The following is a 22,319-nucleotide window of genomic DNA, read 5'->3' on the forward strand; positions in this document are numbered from 1 at the left end:
TATTTTATAGCCAATTTTAAAAATGTATACAATAATGTCCTTTGTACTCCTTCGTTTACACTTTCTGTCAATTTGTACTGTCTCATTATTTTGTTATTGACATTATTGACATTATTGACATTTTAAGAATCTTGTCTTTATTTATTATTTTCCTTTGATTTTCCTCCTCCTAATTGACGTCAATCCGTTGATTTAAAACTTTGGTGATCACAATAATTTTTTACTATCATTGTATTTCTCTTAATCTAAACACAATAAAAGCTTTACATATTTATTATTCCATACGTATGTGCACTTTTTAATTATCTGCGTATGCCTTTCTTTACTATCTTTAGTAAATGTATCTCATCTCAGTTTTACCCCATTTTGGCCTTGCCTCAGGACTCCTTAAATAATAGTCCTACTTGGAGTTTAAGTGTGTACACTTCTGCCCCCTCCCCCCCAGGAATCAAGGTCTCGCTTTTCTCTTTAATCCCCCAAAAATCCTGTTACCGTATATAGATATATTTACAATACAGCCCCTCTCCCTATTTTTGCCATTTCCATTGCTCTATTTACATCCGTGGCTCAGCTCGAGTCTCTCGGCATCGACAATCGGCCAGTTCATCTTCCGTCCATGGGGCACCCGCAGGGACTGGGCAGGGATTTCATGAAAGGGGCCAGAGCCAACAGATCTTTCCACTAGTGTGTTTGGGCAACGCTCTCCACAGGAAGCTCCACGATCTCCGGCTAATGGCAAAAGCAGTCGATAGTCTGAGAGTCTGGTTCTAGGCCCAGGTCGACTGGACCAGAACCATTTGCACAGCTACCAAAAGGTGCTCTAGCAGCTTGAAGCATCTCATGTGCTAGATGGAATTATCAATAATGATCTCAGACCTAAATAATCAGACAGACTCAAGGAATATAGCAAAATACTACTTTGTCAGCCTGAATAAAGTAGGTCAATCTGGTGAACAACAATTGGCAGTTCACACACTCACCCATCACTTTTAGTTACACAAAGGCATTATACCGCAATGTATGTCACATCATCCTATGTGGCAAACTGTAAAAACTTATCAAGGGGAAGGATTGGTTAAGAGAATATATATACCTATTTATCATAATAATCGCATTAATATTTTCACTGGATGCCCCATATCTGGTAGGCACACCTTGCACCCACTTAAAATACGTGTAATACTGATTATAACAGAATAATAGCAGTTGGTTGGCCTTTGCAACATTGTAGCATGTTGCTACATAGAACTTCTGATTGGTTGGCATTCTCTCCCAACCTTGGGCTTTCAGCTTCTTAGCAGCACGTAAGTAACACGAAACTCAGGTGCAGAGAATAACGTCAGACTACTACCCACCTTCCCACTTAGTCCATAATCTCTCATCGGTTAGGCCCCAAGCCAAAGTGTCTTTTTTATAGTTGACCTTGCAGTCTGCTCTCTGTTCTGGGACATTCAAGGTAGTGTAGGCACACCATTATCTTTATCTCTAGCTGAATGAATAGCCCTTGTTTTCGACTTCTGATCACATGTGAGGAGACCCCAATTTTGTCCAGTTCGACCTTTTATTTACTACTGTTTGATTTAATTAGGCTGGGGGGTCAATACTCTTCTTGGCCTCTGGACACTTGCTCACTCCATCTTGCATAGGCTTTCACATTTTTGATTGTCCAATACTTGGCTCTGGCAGATGTTTTCTTATTTGCTTAATCTAAGAGAAATATGTCTTAAGTACATGGCTTATCCTCTTGACCCCCTTTGTGCTATGCAATTATCCCTTGATGTGGCATTCTTGGTCCTAGGCCAATATGCTCCTCTGTGTGCCTCACACAAAGCTGTTTTTCCAGAGTCTCCTGATTCTACAGCCCTGGTCTGTCTCTGAGGTTGCTTGAATGGTTTCAATACGAGTTTGACGTCCATCTTTCTGTCATGGCCGCTTTGGCCGCATCATGTTTTCTTCTGCAGCAAGCTTCTATATTTCTTAACTACCTTGCGTTTCTACGTATGTAAATTCACTTTGTCTACTCTCACTTATCTCTTTAGTTCATATGATTTCTATGTATTCAATTGCATGTTTCTCTTATTTCTCCAGTTACACTTTTAGCCTCTAAGAATTTCCATATCGTTTCAGTGTGTCTGTGTATCTTTCTTTCATGATATCACTCTGTTCTCGTCAAATTTCGCATATAGCTCTTTGATGTCCAATGGTGTGTGCAGACATCCTTCCACCCTTTCAGTGCGAGGGCACATTCAATATGGTTGTCTGAGTTCATATCATCTCTCATACACTCGATGCGCGATTGGGACAATACCTAGCATTCCACATAGGGCTCTTCTACTGCTATTCCATTATGAAGGAGGTGAGAGGGTGCAAGCTAGTGATGTTGTATGTAACTGCTCCTCTACATTTGTATCCATAGATCCTGCACCGGTTTTATATAGTCTGCTGGGTCATCGTTGCTTTTCATCTTATGAGCCATTACTGTTCCTATGTCATAACTGTCTGGATACATATTTCTCACAACCTCCTAAATGTGTGCTTGGAAGTTATTAAAGAAAGCTCCATCATGGGAATTTGTCCTTAATTTCACCCCTTTGTATCCTGCCTGGTCCATATTTGTTCTGCCTGTTCTCCTATGATTATGAATAAAATGTTCATATTCCCTGATCACTAATGTCACCCCTGACGACTTTTTCTCGAGCACCTGACCCATTTACTGGCCCCTGCCATGAGGGAGGGCAGGCAGCATATTAGATTGTCTCCATCAATCGTTTGCCATGGCACATAATGTCTGCCCCCTCACACTTTCTGTAGTAATGGCATTACATGTGTTTTTGGACCTATTCCTTCTCCTGCTGTGGTCACTTGTGTTATTCCCATTTTTACTTTCCTGATCCTGCTGCAGAGGGAGGTGGACCAGTCCCTGTCATTCCCGTCACTTTCCTGTTGCTTTCACTCTTTCCACCCCCTCCTCCTTGTTTTATCAGGCATCCATTTGTCACTATCCCCTTCACTCCAGTCATTCCCTAACAGTCCTTCATCTGAGGTTGCATCAATGTCGTACCTTCCTACCGCTTCTTTCTTCTTCCCCTCTTCTTCTTCTTCTTCTTCTAATTTGAATTTTAATCACCCCGATAGCCATTCCCCCTTATCTCCATTACTTTTCCTCCATGCTTCCTCGTCTATCACTTTCTGTGCCTCACTAAATAATGCGTCCACCTGCTCTTGTCTTTTCTTTCTATTTCCGCTAAGTATTTCCTCTCTGCCCTTGTGTGCAATTCATCCCTTTGTCCATCTCTGGTCTTTTGTGCACCATCCCCTCCCAAGGTTTCTCGTAGGGGGTTGGTGTACCCCGCTGTCGGCTGTAATGATGGGTAGACTCCATAAAGTGTTGGCAGAGAGCTCGGTCTGCTCCCTCCCTTGCCCTCCTCCTTTTTCACTTTTTCCCCCTTTTTTTCTTCAAACTTCCAGAGCCCCAATATGTTCTGACTACTTTTCAATTTTGAGGCCTTGTATTTTTTTTAAGAAATCCGAGAATGTGTTTTCTATTATTTTGCTGTCAAAGGTTCCCTCTCCTGGCCATGCATAGAAACACTGACCTGCAGTCTCCTGGGCCCATTGAAAGTTGGACTTCAACAGTTTATCATAATACCCGAGCAATTTTTCACACATGTGGTCCAGGGGGCTATCTAAATAGCCCATTATTTCCCCACCTCCCTCCACTTTTTTTTTTATCCCTGATACCCTGCATTTTCTTCCCCCTTTTCTCCTGATACACACTGTTAGGGATATCTTGGCAGTATGTTGGTGGTAAGCTTGTTAGGGTATCTCATAGTATAGTGGTGAGCCCTATGCATGGAGTACTGCTTGATAATTGGTTTTATACCGTGGTCACTAACGGCAAGCCAAGACTGGACTTAGTACACTCTGGACCATAATTTCATGTTCATGTGGTATTTTATTTACAATAGCACGTTATGCCCTTTTGGCGATATCTCAGAATACATTTACCATGTAAACAAAATACTGTCCTTCATACAGAGCCCCTGCGAAGAACCCAATTCACAATGACCGTCTTTGCTTGGTATTTTACCACATGTGATAATGTGAATTACCACCTGCTGTCAAGTTAATACACCATTTGTTTTTACCTCAATATGAATACCACAAAAAGACTAGGACATGTAATAAGGACTCTAAGATAAATTCACTTTCTCACTTCTGTCCTTTACAGAAGGTTAAAATTATGTAGAATATAAAAACAAAGCAAATAAAGCACAGTGTTGTTTCATAGCATTTTGCATCTGTAACTCAAATGAAAATGACACATTTAGAAATAAAACTCATCTGGAGTTGCTTCCTGCAATAAATTTGCTAATGATTTCTAATGAAAGATTCCCTCACAGTAAATAGCTTTTCTCATAACCAGCTACACATCATCTTGTTTTGATAAATGCCCAGAGTTTTGCTAAAGCTGATCTTGAACTTACGGCAAGTCTTTGGCAGAGGCATAAGCTCCTCTTACATCTGAGATTTGTTGTATGGATGGAGAAAAACATGAAACTGTTATCAACATTTAAAACTCAAACTCACCCTTCTATACTGTGACTGTTTAAAACGCACTCACTCAGAGTCCTCGAATGACACATACACTTGTTAATTTCATGACAGCATTCTTCCAATTACACACTCCTCAAATTGTACTAAACTCACCAAGAATACTGCTTGACTGTGTGCAGACCCGGACTACAAGCGACCATTGTTTAGCTGCCCAGACTGGAGAATTCTTTATCTGGTTCACTCCCCTCTGAGCTTTAATGAATTCTGCCAAGCCTTCTAGTGCTTGAAATCGCAAGCCATCCTTTTCAGTCGAAGCACCTGCCACAGAGAGAGAGACAGCATCCTGAAAGCCTTTTTAAACTCTCTTTCTGAGACTGCTCATGGATATAGATTTTACTTACATACACTGTAAAAGTGCCGGACTTTCTCTGTGATGTCATTCTCCATCAGAACCACCTCCTGTTCAATCAACCACCCTCCAGAAATGTCCAGAGCATGTGATTATCATGCCACCTCTGCACATAGATTCAAGCAGGCGACTGATGCAGATTGTTATATTTCTCTGTTCTATTTTCCTTTTTAGACAATAATCTTACTTTGAGTGAAACATGCTCTCCATTCTCAAGCTCGGATTCCTCACTGCAAAGCAACTTTTATTCTGCTTGTTTTATTCTGCACGTTTTATTCTCTTTTAAAATAAGCCTACTTGTCATCAGTATTTTGCATCACAGGGCTACGAACAGAGTTGCCTTTAACATTGGTGGGGGGATATATATTAGTAATTTGGATATGTTATTGAGTAAGTGCATTGTTAGTTTATGTTTCATTGCAACTCAGTTCATAGAGAACTGTGGTGTAGTGTTCAAATGAAAATACAAGCTCTTGTGGTATAAAATTTAACATCCCATTTACCTTACATATAATGTATGTTTGAAATGCACCCACAATACTGACTCACACTAAATTCAGCCCAGTGCCTCACACTCTTGAGTCTTACACCCTATGCTCATCAATGGGAATATTTTTCATCTCTGTTGAAATGTGGAGCCTTAGCTAAAATTCAGAGCACCCTCCCTACAACACGCACTCACTCCCACTCTCACCTAGCTCAGCGTTCACTCTGGACCTCTCCACAGGCCCGACCAGGCACTCCACTCATCACACTTGTCCTCTCCACAGGCCGACCACTCACTCTGTGTTAGTATCCAACGGCTCCCTCCACAGGCTCAACATGCCCTATTTTAGAACTAATAGGCGTTGTGCTTTCGCTGTGCCATCTGCACACAACCGCAGCTACAATGCCAAGAGCATTTATTTTACAAGAGGCATCTCCTGGTTTTGACTCTATCATCACAAGTCCACACAATAAGACAACACTAGCTACTACATGTGTGTCCCTCTTTATACCCCCAGAACACAGAGAAGAAACTCAATGAAACAACTGTTACCCCAATGACGCAACTATACAATTGCCGGTACTACATGCAAGGTCAATCTGATGGGGTTCGCCACTCACTACACACCCTTCCCGCTCTAATGCGGGTGTGCTCACACTCACATACACTCTCTATTGGGTGGCACACACTAATTTCTAACATTGCTGCAGCTAATCATTCTACCTCCTTAAGGATGCCTCAGAGACACCGTAAAAATATATCACTCTCCCGCTGTGGACATGCAACCACTTTACAGCAAATTCATTGGTTATACCCATGTCCTAGAGAGCCTCGAGTCCCCCCCGGCACCAAGCCTCCATTTAAGTTCACCCATCCCACTGAGCACGGACGGTGCTCGGGACCAGGCAGACCTTTGTGAACGCTGCATCTGGAGGGCCTCTTCAGTGATGCACATTGGGTAGGTCTGCAGTCGCCGGACCCACGCCCCCAGGGAGGGCAGCCAGGACAAACCCAGCTACCGAGAGGACGAAGGATTTGCTGGGGCCTCCAAAAATAAATTCAGGGGTTCCCCGATCCCACCATATAAAAATCATAGTCAAAAGAAGCACATACCAGGCAAGAAGCAACGCTGTTTATTACAGCTGGGCGAGCACAAATCAAACAGAACAGTGGCTGGAACTGATTGATGAGAGCTGACATCTGGGCATACAGCAAACATTTGTTTTATACTATGAATACAATGGTCAAGGTATTAGCAACAGTTACATGTCAAATGTTTGTATTTAACAACTGTCCCAAGAAACTCAATGGCTAAGCTACGTCATATCCTAAGGGCTGAAAGTATGTTAGTAGAACGTATTTGGAGCAAGCAGATCAACAGTATCCAAACTCATACCCTCCTCATGCGGTGCCACATTGCTTCTCACCCCTCCCGGGAACAGTTTGCAATTAGTAAAAGAACATTTGTGCTGACTACTGGTACTTTATTATTCAGCCATTGCTCAGCACCATTGCAAAAGGAACACAACACACCCTACTACTGGTGGGATGGGTGACATTCACACAGTACCTGCTGTATAACGGCCTTTGCTAACCTTGTGGGAGATACTGGGAAGGCTGGCCACCTCCCAGGGGCATAGAAACGTACCGTTTGATTGGACTTCCTAGGAACTCCACTCCGTTCACCTTTCCATTTCCATATCCACCTGCTCACTCAGTCACTCTTAGCTATGTGAACGTTTCTCTGGTTCAGGGCCTCTTCCCCTCTACCCCTTAGTGCCCACAGGATTGGCTTGACGCCCTGGTATTACATCACCCAGTGTTGTCTTAGCTTCTTTGGTCTGCCTGTGACACGCAACTTGGGCTCTGTCTCCCTCCTCCCTGACCCGTGGTATGTTGATCATGTGTTCAGAACAGGTTTCCCGGGCAAGGCCCAACCTGGGGGCATTCCTGCTAAATGTGTTTATCTGGGATTTTTTCTATATTTTGTTCTGATGTACCAACTTTCCCTGGGTTGATGGTACACCCAGAGCATCCCTATCCCCTTATTTCTCAGCAAGGCCTTTCATGTTGTGACTGTAGTTTATGTACCCTTGTTCTTTCCCCTTGGAAGGTCCCCCATTGCGCAATGCTTACTCTCATAGGTGGTAGGGGTACCCCCCCCCATCTGGCGCTGAATTAGCACCTTTAATACACCATGACAAGATAAGGAGTCATTCATCAGTGTACTTGATCATTAGTAATAGAGCATTTTTCTGTATTAATGCTAAAAATATGCCACAAGACATTACAGTGGGATTGTGATGAGAAGATGCAGGGAATGAATAATAAAGTTCTCAAAGGGTGACCCCAATTTAGGAGTACATTGCACACATTAAAATTATAGGGCCTCATTACGACCCTGGCGGAACGGGTTAAACGGCGCCGTAAAAGGCTGCGGCGCCGTTCAACCCGTTCCGCCACATTACGAGGTCCCCTCGCGGGACACGTTAAGCATGCCTGGGAAAACCAGGCGTGCATACCGGGTCCCGCGAGGGGAAGAGGGAGCAAACAACGGGCCAATTCGTAATGGCCCGTTGTTTACTCCCTCTCCCATTCCCATTCAGCCCTCTGGGGGCTGAAATGGGAATGGGGATGAACCGTGTCCGTGTCCTCGAGTGAGGAATTACCGGGCCATCCGAACTCGGAATGGTCCGGTAAGTCCTTATTCCGAGGACATGGACACGGATGCGGTTTTGCCGGCAGCCATGCCGCCAATAACGGCATGGCTACCGGCATACCTCGTAATGAGGCCCATAGAGTTAGTAATTCTATGTGACAAATAAGGATCCTCAACTAGGTCTGTGAATTAGGTATCTGATATGGGTTTAGCAGTACTGCAATGTGCTCTATGAGAACATAAAACATAGGAATCACTGAAGGATGGAATAAAAAGCAATAATGATTATTGGATAGCTAGTGCCTAATCTTCACTGTACCTGTCATGAAACCAAGTGGCTTGCCGAAAAGGTATAACAACAGAGCGTGATTTACACCATATTCTATTTGGGGTATTTACATGATGGAACAAAGTAAATATGAAAAACAGAATGACGTATGGTTCAAAGGAAAATATTTCCCAGAGTTATACAAAGTAAAGGCTCTCTCCAGGCTCTTTTGGATCACTCAGTCACTTCTTTCTTAATCTCATGCTTTATTTCTTCCTTTCACTCTGGTGTTGGTGGTGAGACCATTCCCATGGGCTCTGCTTTGGGTCACTTCCTTTACTGTATTTAGGCCCTTTGCTGTTGAGTTGGCCCATCACAGTAACTTGTATCTGGTGAGCTGCAGCCTATTGGCATTAGCCGCATTAGCACACCTGGAAGTAGCAGAGACATTAGGAAAGTGGTTGCTTTTGAAAACAGTCGAAACTCAGCAGGAATTCCTGCCAGATTTTTCACCAGGGCCAGGCTGTGCAGTGTAACAATCACACAAACCCCACTCCAATCAGGACGAAGCTCAGCGTAGGCCTTCAATCCACATGCCTACCAAAGGCCCATGATGACAGTTGTCCCCTGCGTCAACGCCGCACTCCTCCTCACCTTAGCACAGCCGGTGTTAGTTCCCAAATGGATGGACCCACTGGAGCTGAAACACAGGAGTTTGTGCAAAGCTCTTTACGTAAACTGGTTGATAATTTTGACCTATCCAAGTCAATGCATGTACATACTTCCCCCAAACTGTATTGCAGCTATTGTTTACTTTGGACAACACATTTTGTTCGGATCCCACCAAACCTTCAGCATGACAATGCATTATCAATCAATACGTTTATTCTGAAACAGATTATCCATAAACAACAGATACAAGATAAAATACAATAGTACAAAAATGCATAACACAAAGATAAAAAGACATTGCATGGGATAAAAAGTTAAAAAGTGCCTATGTGTATACCAATTAATATCCTCCAGAAAGGCGACCAGAATAGTCATTGGATTATCATTGTTCAATCAGATTCTGAGAAATAATTTTAGTTCTCCGGTGCCAGGCCTTTCTCATGTAGTCCACCGAGCCCCAGGCCACAGGCAGCGTGGCAGCTGAAAGTAAATAACATAGGGCAGGCCTAGCTTGAGACATTCCCGTGGACCTCAGTAAAGGCAAAAGTGTTTTCCTCCTTAGGTCCATGTATGTAGGACAAAAGGTCCTCCACAGGGCACTGACCACAGGGAGAAGACTGAGATTGTACATTGTGAGACCAGTTTTTGATCGGGCCCCAAGCCATAAACAGTCAAATTGGGCTTGTGTAAGGTCCCAACGGTCATAAGGTTTATCACTATGTAACAAAAAACGGCTGAATGGTGTCTGCAATAGTTAGAACAATGTGCCTTCTGTTTGCAGGAGTGCCTAAGGCAGAGGACTCTCTATTTGACTCAAGGATGGATTTGAACAATTGCTTATGGGCCCTTACAGCATATGGGGTCAAAAAGGTTGAAGGGCAAATGAGGCTAACACAGTTCAACTGACTGATGCATTTCTGAATTTATATGTGCCATGGTATTTTTTTTACAGCCGGACTGTTCACCAATGCTGTTATGATTTTATCTGAAAGAATGGCTTTTTGGTTTGACCATAATGCCAGCCAGTGCGCAACAGGGGCCAGTAACCACTCATCAGCAATGTGGGGGCATTGCATTATTCTCCCCTCTCATTGGCCACCATACCACACTGCCCCTTTTATTCTCATTAATGGGCTTGTGTGACAACAGGGAATGCTACGTCCCTCTTTATCTATGCACTGCAGTCGTTTGTGTTCACTTATTATTTGCTCCCCCCTTTTAGAGCCTTCTGTTACATATTCTACTAGAATCTATTTTGTTTCTCTTTTTTTTTTTCGGCCATCCTGTCAAATTGCATGTAATTATCTGTGTAAACCTCTTCCCCTACGTCCACCCATTGTACAGAAACACTTGTTCCTTGAAATAGACCCCTAGTTTTGTAGAGGGATATGTGCATTAGGCATCCTGCTTCCTCATATGATACAGCTTTAGGGAGGAAGCGCTTGGGTGCCCCTATTACGTGTGGGATGGTTCAGCACCCATGTAACATGTGCCGTTCACCCTTTCTCTTCCAACATGTAACATTTCATCCTACCAGAGGTTTCCGGATGTTATCCCCTGCCCCCTTCAGTGTCATGATGGAACCCCTCTTCATTTAACTCATTTCTTGTTGCTCTATTCACGCTACTAGAATGTAGAACTCTTTTCTTTAAAAATAAAACATAATAATATCAAACATATACTAATGCATGTTAATATTATTACACTCTATAGAATAGAAATATTTTGCCGTCTGTTTATAATAACATTGTCTTGCAAAACACCCTCTCCTCCTTCCCTTGATAGTCTTCTAAAAAACGTTATTGTTGAAAAACAGATTAATTAGAGCTGATGTATACTCCCCATCATGTTGCTCTCTGCCCCCGTTCTCTGGGGGAACTGGTGCACTTGTCCCTGTGCACGTCGGTCAGATTAACCCATCCTCGGCGACCTTCGTCCTTGACCGCAGTTGGTGTTGAGTATATCACTTATGTGGTCCAGTAAAACATTCTTCTTCCCACTTTCTGACACGGTTTTTTAATCAAAATGTTATCTCCTGGATTGAAAAGTGCTGCTCGTGGAAATTCCCTTGCGTACTCACCACTTTTTATTTCACTTGCTTGCTCAATCCGTACTATTGGATTTGTCTGTTTGGAGGAAGGTGAGCGATTTTGTACGTTCTGTGACGTATATATGGAACTTTCCCCCCAGAATGTTAGAAGAAGAGTTAGCATCCGAAATTGTGCGTGCCGGAGAGATAGGCGCCTGCATTCTCCGACCAGTAACAATTTCATGAAGAGTGAGGTGATGGTCTCCTCCTTTCGAATTTCCGCAAAGCAAAGAGTGCAAGAGGTAAGCAGTACAACCATGTTTTACCAAGCATCAATGTCAGCTTAGCCAATCACTCTTTTAGGAAGTCATTCATTCTCTCAGCCATACCATTGGCCTGTAGGCGGTAATGGTACATAGCTTGTGTCGTATTCCCAGAAGGTCAGTAACAACCCCATTCAAATCATTTGCAAAATGTTGACCATTTTCAGAGCAAATTTTGTCTAGGATTCCCCACCTCGGAAATACCTCCCTCACTAAAATGTTGCCGCTGAGCAGGTGTCATTATGGGCACAAGGACCAGCCTCAGGCCAACGTGAAAACGGACATACCACAGCAAGCATGTACCTATAAGAGGTACACCTGTCTTGCATATCAACACAGTCTATATGCAAGTGCCGGAAGGGCCCTTCCGGTCGTGGTAATGTTCCTTGTATCACTCTCAATGTAAAGTGTGAACAGATAAACATTTCTGACAAACTAATTGTTCACATATTCAGACACACGTTCATGTAAATTTGGCACAAACTAATCTCACTTATCCCTGCAGCCACATGCTCTTTCGAGACGGGGGTAGAGTAGTGAAGCTGTTCCAGGACCACATTCAACTATTTTCCTGGCATTACCAACTTTCCGGTGCTGTCTTGCCGCCTAATCAAATCTGTTAGAGACAGAGAGCACCCCGTTTTCTTCCAAACCTCTTTTTCATCATTCAGTACTTCTCCCTGTACGGTGTTGCATTGAAGCCCTCTGGCAGTGCATTTTGTTTTTTAGTTATTTTCATCAATGCTATAAGTGGTATTTTCTCTGTCTCACCAGGCAACAGCAAATGTGTCCCTTCTGGCAAAAATGCTGCTTCTTGTGCTGTTCTGCCTCCTCTTTTGTTACCTAATGACAGAAAATCTTGCCCCCCAGTATGGGCTTTGCAATTGATTATTGCCAATTCTACTGGGAGTGGTAGCATTTCCAATAATTTACTCAAAGGTGCTGCATGTGGTGTCTGTGTGCCATCACATCTCCTGAACCCTCTCCATTCTATAAGTGGTATTTTCTCTGTCTCACCAGGCAACAGCAAATGTGTCCCTTCTGGCAAAAATGATGCTTCTTTTGCTGTTCAGCCTCCTCTTTCGTTACCCAATGACAGAAAATCTTGCCCCCAGTATGGGCTTTGCACTTGATTATTGCCAGTTCTACTGGGAGTGGTAGCATTTCCAATAATTTACTCAAAGGTGATGCATGTTGTGTCTGTGTGCCATCACATCTCCTGAACCCTCTCCTTTCCCGCCTTGATCCTGAATGTACTGTAGATGTTACATACGCCGAGTCTGAAAATATATTTACTGCATGTCTTTCTGACATGTTTAGTGCCTCCATTAATGCCACTTATTCTGTCGCCTGGGCAGAGAAGTGCGCTGGCAGTCGTGTTTGTGAGAAAAATGTGAACTCCCCTTCCTTGTGTATTCCATGTTTGTATCCCACTACTGCTGAACCAGAATGCCTCTGTCCTGAATATGGGTCGATACTTGAAGAACCATCAATAGAGATCATGCTCACCCCCTCAATTACTTGCTCTTTCACTAAAGGGTTCCCTTCGTTCCTGTGCATGCATGCCACACAATCATGTGTATAATCTCCCTCCTCTATTGGTTCTGAAACTAGTTCTCCTGGGTTTACCATCCTGCATCTTGCAATTTCTATTGCAGGGTTTGTCAGTATAATTTCAAAACCTGATACTTTCTGAGTTGTCAACATTGATTTTGGCCTTTCTAGTACTACAAAAAATGCATGTTCCATGTACAAAATGACTGGGCATCCCATTTTTATTGTTGACACCTTTTTAATTGCGAATGTAGCAGCAGCAAGTGGCGGTTCACAAGGAAAGTGTCCCTGCATCACTGGGTCTAGTGACCCACTGTAATATGCCAGTGGTTATGTCTCTGTCCCTCCTTTTGTGTCAGCACGGCTGTCATTACTTTACCGTCTGATTGAGAAAAAAAATGAAACTTCTCTTTGTAATAGGGTGTGACCAATACTGCTGTGTGTGCCAGCTAATTTTGGAGCTTGTCAAAATGTTAATTACTCTCAGCTGTCCATTTTATGTTTGTTTCGTTTTAGCAAGCTTCAATAAGTGCCTGGAGGTGTGGTCTGGTGTATGTGGAGTAATCAAAGACCCATGCTTTGCAGTAATTGCATAGACCCGGGAACTGTTGCATTTCTTTCACTGTGTTAGGTTGGGTGTTTTATGTATTGCTTCAACCCTTTCTGGTATTCATTTTCTCCTATCTGCTGATACAATCTGCCCCAAGTAAACCACTTCTGTTTGACAATACTGACATGTTTCCTTGTCCACTTTGTACCCCTTGTCAGCCAGCAAAGTTAGTTGTGTCACTGAGTCCACCCTGCACTCATCTTCTGCTGTACTATACAGTAAAAGGTCATCCATGTATTGTATTACTGTTCTTGCCACTTTTTAATTGCTCAAATCCATTTGTATCACTCTGTTAAATATGCTGCATCCCTCACAGTACCCCTAAGGCATTCTCGTGTGTTCAAATATGGTTGTGCGATATGTGAATGGGGTGAGGTACCTGGAGTCTGAATGCAGGGTAATGGAGAAGAAAGCATTCTTCAAATCCACTACTGTGAAGTTGCATGCCTATGCTGGGATGCTGCAGAAAATTGACACAGTATTTGGATCTAGCGGAAATTCATTTAATGACGTGGTTATAGGGCGGTTATACTGTATGAATCTCTGTGCCCCATCCTTTGATTGTTTAATTGGATATATCGCCGTATTGCATGGTGATGTAGATTCCTGTATGATATCTTACTGCCATAAGCCATACAGTGTCTCAGATATACCCTTATATGCTTATCGTGAAAGGGGGCATTGCTTCACTTACGGCAGCAGTGCTTCGTCTTTTATCTTAATGTGATCTGCTCCTGCCCCTTTCAATATTCCTAAGGCATGGGGTCCTTTGTTCCATACATTCTTCTGACGTTTTTCCAAATCCTCCTGCATATATTTTGTCTCTCTTTTCACCAGTTGTGTCATCTGGGGTACTGCTCTTTCCTTTATCTGTACTGAACTGGGTATGTTCAATTGAAACACTATCTCCCCCCCACCCCTATTCACCTTTTGTAGCAAACAAATCTGTGCCTGTTACTCCTGTCAGTGAAGAATCAATATACTGTATTGATCGCCACTCCATGTTAACGTCATCTCTAGCAACCAGTATAACCATATCTTTTCTCACTACTGGTGTGATGGTTGAGGGGCTCAATGGCCTGAATACAAATTCATTTGACAGTCAAAAAATGTTCCATGTATCCCTGGGTCCCATCCCAGCAGTACTTGCATTCCATACAAGAACACCTCTGTGTGCGTGGGTATCCCTCTCAATGTGCTGTGTGCAGAGTATGCTTGCATCAACACTGTCACCCTGCCTGGGTACATTCCAGGTCTGGTGCACAGCATCCCTTTTTCTGAAAATGAAACTATGGCATTCAATTTGCTTAACAAATCTCTTCCTAATATGTTTATAGCTGTGCCTGTTGAATACAATAATGGTGCTACAATATGTTGCATCCCTATTGTTAGTGGTAAATATTTAGCTTGGATGGTCACCGAAAAGTCTTGCGTGTCCAATTTCTTGGTGGATGATGGGAACCCCCCCCCCCTTCTTTTATACAGGATCTAGTTGCGCCAGTATGTATTAGAAAGGAAAAGTCCCTCTGCCCTATTCGGCTCCTCTCCGGGGTTTTCAGTTACTGCTAGTACAGGACACATTTGTACATCCCATGGGCACCCCTATTGGGAAAATGTACTGATTGAACATGTGAATGGATTTCCACCCACCACCCGACCCCGGTGTAATGGGGCACCTCATTTTGTCCCAATATTTTCACATTCACTTGTGCGTGTGTCTGCGCAGGTGTGTGAAGTACACTTACAGTACCCTGCGATACAGCTATCATTGCACCTTGGGCTGATTCTTGTCCCTGTGTTGGTATGACCTCTGTCTGTATGGGTTGTAATTGCATCTGTTGCTGCAGTATCATTTGCATCTGTTGAGGTTGTGTGGATGTCTGCATATATTGCTTTTGTGGCTGAACCCCTCCTTGCTGTCCTGTTTGTTGAATGAGTGGGCATGTTCGGCCATAGTGACCAAAACTGTCCCCAAAACCAGGGCTCCATACCCCTATATCCAAATCTCCTTTGCCTTGGATAGTATCACCTTCCTGTCTGATATTGTCCCATGCACGCGTTTACTCCCCCTGCACGTACAAATCCAGGCTCTTGTTGCATCTGTTGTACTCCCCATTGTGGGTTGTATGGTGCTAGTGTGTACCCCCTTGCTGCACTTTCATTGTTACAGGAAGCTCCGCCCCCCTGTTGGGTGGGTGAAACGCTGACTGGTCCTGTGAGCACTGCTCCTTGCATGCTTATTTTGGCCAGTTTCTTCTATGCTAGTTTATTTTCTGCCTTTTTTCGCATTGTCTGCTACCTCCATGCCTTTTTTAGTTTTTCTTTTACAATAATGTACAATAGTCGCCTGTATCTTGGGCCATCCTTTTGCTTCTATCCCTACTACTTTTTCTAGGGATGCCTGCACATCTGTGGGGATACACCTCACTAGAATGTGATAGAATAAAGGTATTTTATTGGCCCATGATTATTTATTCTCTTCCGGCCACATTTCTTGCATTGATTGTATGTATTAGCTTCATTTTACATGCTAATATTGATCCCATATCTGACGTATCTGGATACAGCTCTGTCAGAGCTTTCCACACGTGTGCTTGGTAATGGTCAAAAGTTGGCCCATCATGTATGTTAGTGCTTAATTTCACCCCTGTATACCGTGCTTGCTGCCAAATTTGTCACTTCATCCTCATACCAAAACTGTCAATAAACTCTTGATGTCCCCTATGTGGGATTCCTGCTATCTCCTTCTCGAAAACATATATCCACTTGCTGGGCCCTGCCATTAGTGAAAGTAAACTGTATACCAAATTATCCCTATCCATCGGTTGCCAGGGTACGTAATGTACTTCCCCTTTTGCTTTCTGTAGAAGGGGCAACTGAGTTTGTTCTCTGGGCTTAAACCCCTGTTGGATTTTTTGCTACTGCCATCTGTGTTTTCCTGCTTCAAAGCCTATTTTCCAAGTCCCTGTTTGTTCCTCGCTTTCTTCTTCTTCCCCTTCTTTTTGACTCCTTCCTCTACCTAAACTTTTTATATTGCAAAGGTCGAATTTGTCATCCCGACTGTCATTGTCAGTGCTGTCCTCCCAGTCTGATGCAGTATTATCACCTTCTGTTGTGTCTGGCTTGCCCTCTTCCATGTTCTGTCCCCAGTTATCAATTGTATTCCCTTTATCTTTCTTATCCTTCGAATGGGGTTCTGGCTCTGCCTTATTTTTCTTTGCCTTCTCCATGTCTGGAGATGACGGCCTAGGATTTGTATATCCTGCAGCCAGCTTTAAAAATGGTAATGATCCATAGGGAGGGGGCGGAGCACTAGCTTTCTCCACTTCCCCTTGTCCCCTCTTTTTCTCTACTTTAGTTTCCTCATAGTTTCCAGAGACCTAAAATGTCCTGCCTCTTTTGAAGCTTTGCACCTTCAAATGTTACTAACAAATATGAATAGATAGTGTCAATTGTATCCTTTTGAAATGTTCCTGCTCCGGGCCACTCCTGATAACACTTTCCCACTGTGTCATTCATCTGCTGAAAGTTATATTTTAATATTTTATCTCGATATTGGGGCTATTTTTTTCACATATGATCAAGGAGTGAGTCCATATAATAGGATGACATTATTGCGCCCTTTTTCCAATTTTTTACAGTACTCTTTCTCCCTCCTTCTATTCATCTAAAAAAACCTTTACCCTATTACTTACCCACATTCACTCATAAACTCATAACCGCTCACTCATTTACTCTTCTACTTACCCTCTTAATCATTCACCCTATTTCATTCATACTGATCTTCTCCTCAGGCCCCGCCCTTTCGCATCACTTACACACAATGGCCCTCTCCACAGGCCTGACCTATTAATGAGCAGTTAATACATAAATGGTGGTCTACACAGGTCGACCACCTTAACAATTATGCCCTATGTTAGTGTGCCTAGGGTTCGGTTGCTCCTCCCTCCGTTCAACCGTGCCCCCTGCACATACTACACAGCTCATCCAATATTTACATATTAGTTTGGCTCTGACACTACCGCTACTTCCACAGCCACAATAAACATAAAACACAATGGGCCTCATTACACAGATGGCGGAGAACCATGGCGCTATTAGCGTCATGGTTCATGCCGGTAAAATACCGGCACCGCCTTGGCGGAAAGGGGAATTACCGCCCCATTCCAAGGTTGGAGGGGCGGTAATTCCCCCTTCCACCATTGCCCTTCCCCATTTCCATTTTTGCCCCATAGGGCATAATGGGAATGGGGAAGGCGCTAATTACGGTACCGCAAATTGCGGTACCGTAATTAGCTCCGTGGGTCCCTTTGCGGGTTGGTTTTTAATGCCTGCTTTTTGCAGGCGTTAAATCCCCCAACCCGCAAAGCGACCTCGTAGTAAGGCGGTAAGGATTTACCGGTACCAGTATTTTACCGTTACCGGTAAATCCTTACCGCCATCCGTGTAATGAGGCCCAATGACTTCACGTTATCACAACAAACTACTACTGTTTCAACAAAACACCAAATGCAAATGCCCTTTCTCCTTCTCTTCCCAACTTCAATGCTCCTTAACCCGTTAATATAAAATGACGCAGCTATACCAATTGCCTGCACTACGCGCAACTCTCGTCTAACAAGGTCCGCCACTTACTACGCAACCATCTGCTCTAAAGCGCCACTGCCCACTGATTCCCTATCAGGTAAGTGCACCTCTCTGGACAGCTCTTGAGGGTGCATCCTATACACCATAGAAATAATCCCTCCACCCTTCCCGTTCATGCACAGGTACACACACGTATCCTTCTTTGAAGATTCTCGAGTTTTCTCGAGCCTGGAGTCTTCCTTTAAAGGCCAGTACCCCCTTCCGAGTGCAGGGAGCTTTTCGACCCGGAAAACCTTTGTGAACTCAGAGTCTGCAAGGCCTCCTCAGCGTAGACTGGTCTGCAAACAGGGTCCCACACTCCTCCTGGAGCACGGCTTGAATTCCCATGTCTGATCGCGAAAGCTGATATCCCTGTACGGGCGACCAGAAATGTACTTCGGGTTGCCTCAGTAGTCACCAATAAAAAATTACAAATGTAATCCAAAAAGGAGTGTACACAAGCAAGAAGTAATGCAATTTATTCAGGGTCCAGTTGCAGCTGGGAAAGCAAGATTCATACTGTATGTGGAATAGAACTACATGAAAGGCGCTGTCAAAGATACGCCTTAAACAAGAGCTTTTATAATCATACAAACTAATTAGCATCAAATCACATTGCAACATTAGGTTAGTCCTTCAAGTGAGGCTAATTGGTAGAGCCATGTCAGTCCTCTATAGTGGGACATACATCATACTGAAATGATTGGTTCCTGAAAACTTTGCCAGACCATCCTTGACCACCTCTGTGACATCACAGCCAACCCCCAATTCCCACATCATAGTGCCAAAACATTGAGACATTTGAGATGACCCGCAGATCTTTATTCATCTGCCGTCAGTCTTTTCCATCCGTTTCTCACAGGAATACAACTGATCATGACATTGCAGGAGCATTGAACCATTGACAAGTTTCAGTTTTAATGTTGCATTTTAGGAACTCTTCTAACCTCTTCCCAGGCTCAACTGTGCAAAGTAGCAATTTGAAACTACCATGCACATTTCAAAACCATCAGTAGACCATCAGTAGACCACTTTCATAAACTAATATGCTGAGTTATAAAATGATTGTGCATAAACTGCCTTTCTCCAGCACCCATGAGCGTTGCTTCCTGACCTTGAAAGTGTTGAAGGTTGTTCATGTCTTACTGTATGATCCTGGGAACGTGTCATTTGCAATGTGCTTCCAGCCTATGTGGCTATTAAGCAGGTCAATAACATGTGAATTTGTTTCTAGTAAAAAGCATATTCTGAGGCCTGTTTACAGTACCTTGGTCTAATGTTAAGTTGTGTCTACTTACATGTAACCTATCTTTATCGCGTACATTATCTGCTTAAAACACAACTATTTTGGACATTCTCCTGCCTAGTGTATAGAACTGCGTGGCTTTCGATGAAGCCCCCTCCCATCTTAGTGGGCTAATCCTGTAGCAGATATGTTTGCACATTTTTACCGTGTTGAACTTCCATTTTTACCACAAGCCTCTGACTGGGGTCTTCTGGCGCGCAGTCCTATGTCCCATCAACCTGCTCTCACTCTACTACTTAATGTCTCACCACAGTCTCGTACACAAGGGAATCTTTCCTAATCCCTTTCTCTTCACTTATCCATGTGTGTTTACCCTGCACCTCCTCGACATTATGCCACGTACTCATCCGCTCATCCGTCACTGACTGACTCAGGGCTAAGCAACCATATGTGCCCACTTCCATCTCCTTCCCCTCTCCCCTTCTTCACTGCTGTCACTTGCGTTCTCTCCCCAATTGGTACTTCTCTTCTCCAATCCTATCCATTCATCTTCCTCCTCTCTACAACAGAGGTTCCTTCTTTCCCCCTCTTCTTTCCTTTCACAATCCTCTGCTCAGCAACAGATGCTTCTCCACTCCTCCTATCCTCCCATGCCTCTCCTCTCCCCAAAAGAGGGTCCTCCTCACATCGGCTTTTCTCATTTGAATCTCTCCTATTTAGGTACTCTGCCTCCCCGCTCATCTTCTTTCTCCCTCCTCCTTTATCCAGTCTCTTTCCTCCTGCTCTCTTCTGCATCCTCTCTCCTCTAGTCTCATCCAAATGTGACTACATAAACATTTTTGGTAAACAAATTACCCCAGTATTAAAACTCAAGCCTGTTATTGACATTTAAGATTTGATCAGGTCTAGGAAAATGTAAAGTTGAGCTGAACTTATTTGATGAAGTAAATGACTGTGTAATGTAATTAAATATAAATGTATAACTTTCTTGATGTAGAATATCCTTGTCAATGCACCAAACAAGCCTTGCAAACCATGAAACCAGCAGAAGCTACAATGCCATTGCAGATCTAACAAGAAAAGAGACTAATAGAATAGCAATTACTTTTTGAAATTGAAGAAAATTGTGCAATTCTCATATCTTCTGAGGAAGGGCATAGCATAATTTAGGAGCAACAACAGAGAATCTCTGATCTCCTATTTGAGAGAAGGAGGATGAGGGAACAATAAGCAGCATTTTTCCTTGCGAGCATAATCCTGGCAAGGGAACATATCTTATGATTTTATCCTGCAGATATAATTGAGCAGGGTTGTGCAGGCATTTAAAAGTAAAACACAGGATTTTTAAATTGATCCTTATATCCACTGACAGCCAATGAGAAAAATGGCTGCCAAATAGATACACAATCAGAGCAAGATAGATTAAAGATAAGACAGACAGTTGCATTTTGAACCTTTCACAGTTGAAAGAGCTGTTGCAAAGAAATATCTGAATACAACGAATTGCAATAGTACATTTTTGAGTTGATTAAAGAGCTGACCACACTCTGTAAATATTGTGACTCGATAAAAGGAGTCACTCTTCTAAGCAATCGTAATTTGAAGAAGGATGCTTCATCCACTTGACCAATACAAGCATATAATGAGAGATCCTTTTGCCACCAAAAGCCAAGATTTGATCCTTTAGTGACATAGCTCATTGGAAGATCACAGAGAATGGGATTGGGAGGTAGGCCGTCTTGGCTACTAACCAGATTTTATGGTCCGAAGAGAATTTCCACTGTTTTACTAGGATTGATATGGAGCGCATCTTGAAGCATCCATGATTCCACTTCAACAAGACATTGTGCTTATGACTCATATTCATTCAAAGTTACAATCTGCTAATTTAATATATATTTGAGTACCATCTGCACATACATGGTGCTCAAGGTAGTATTTCTTTAAAATATCATAAAGGGGTCTCATGTATATGTTGCATAATAGAGGAAACAGCTGTGATCCCTGTGGAACTCCCCCATAAGAAGAATTTGTTTGGCAATACATGGGGTCCCAGTTCACTCTCAGTGGTCTATTTCAGAGGAATAAGACAAACAAGTTAGATGAAGGATTAGTCATTTGAAATAGGTTCCCTATCGAATGAGACAGACAGATCCAGCATGTATAGCTGTGTGAAACAATCCTCATCTGCAACTTTGAAGATGTCATCCCAGACTGTCAAAAGTGCTGTCTCTGTTCCATGCTGATGTTGAAAGCCAGATTGCAATGTATTCAAAATGTGATTAGATTCAATAAAATCCTTAAGCTCTGGAGGTACTACTTGCTTCAGTATTTTTGAGAGTGAAGGGAGCACTGCTACTGGTCCGTAATTGCATAGGCTGATAGGATCTAAAGACGGCTTCTTAAAGAGAGGAGAAATTGTAGCTTCCTTTAATTGACCCGGAAGCACAACTTTGGTTAAGGATTTCTTGATCAATATTCGGATAGGTTCACAATTTGTTTCTGGGAACATCTTGCAGAAAATGCTGGTAAAGGGACCTCAGAGCATATAACTGGTCTGAAGTGTTTTAATCAAACCAACTCTTCAAATTTGAAACTACTGGGTGGTTGGACAGATACAGAAGAAGCTCTGTGTGTCTTGTCCGTAAACAGTGGAGTAAAGGAGGTCTTTGTTTTTTCTGAATTTAAAACTTTTTGTGAATATCTTCTCCTTCACCAACACATTTTTTTTTAAACCTGTACATTGTTCTATTGAAGCACAGATAGCTTGAATTGAGAACTACGGCTATAAAATGTCAAAGATGGTTTGAATTAACTTTCTTGGGCTATTATCAGCTCGAAGAATCTGTTCTTGGAGAAAGTCTTTTTTTGCTTCAAAA

The 22,319-nt window shown here is 43.0% G+C and overlaps 1 protein-coding gene across 2 annotated transcripts in view; it reads left to right on the forward strand.

The window, feature by feature from the left end:
• LOC138579862 (uncharacterized) overlaps positions 1-22,319 on the forward strand; it is a 513,147-nt gene that overhangs the window by 22,800 nt on the left and 468,028 nt on the right. The gene's annotated exons all lie outside the window — the stretch shown is intronic.

The sequence above is a fragment of the Ambystoma mexicanum genome, chromosome 3p (genome assembly GCF_040938575.1).
Source record: "Ambystoma mexicanum isolate Mex_15411 chromosome 3p, UKY_AmexF1_1, whole genome shotgun sequence".
Lineage (NCBI taxonomy): Eukaryota > Metazoa > Chordata > Amphibia > Caudata > Ambystomatidae > Ambystoma > Ambystoma mexicanum.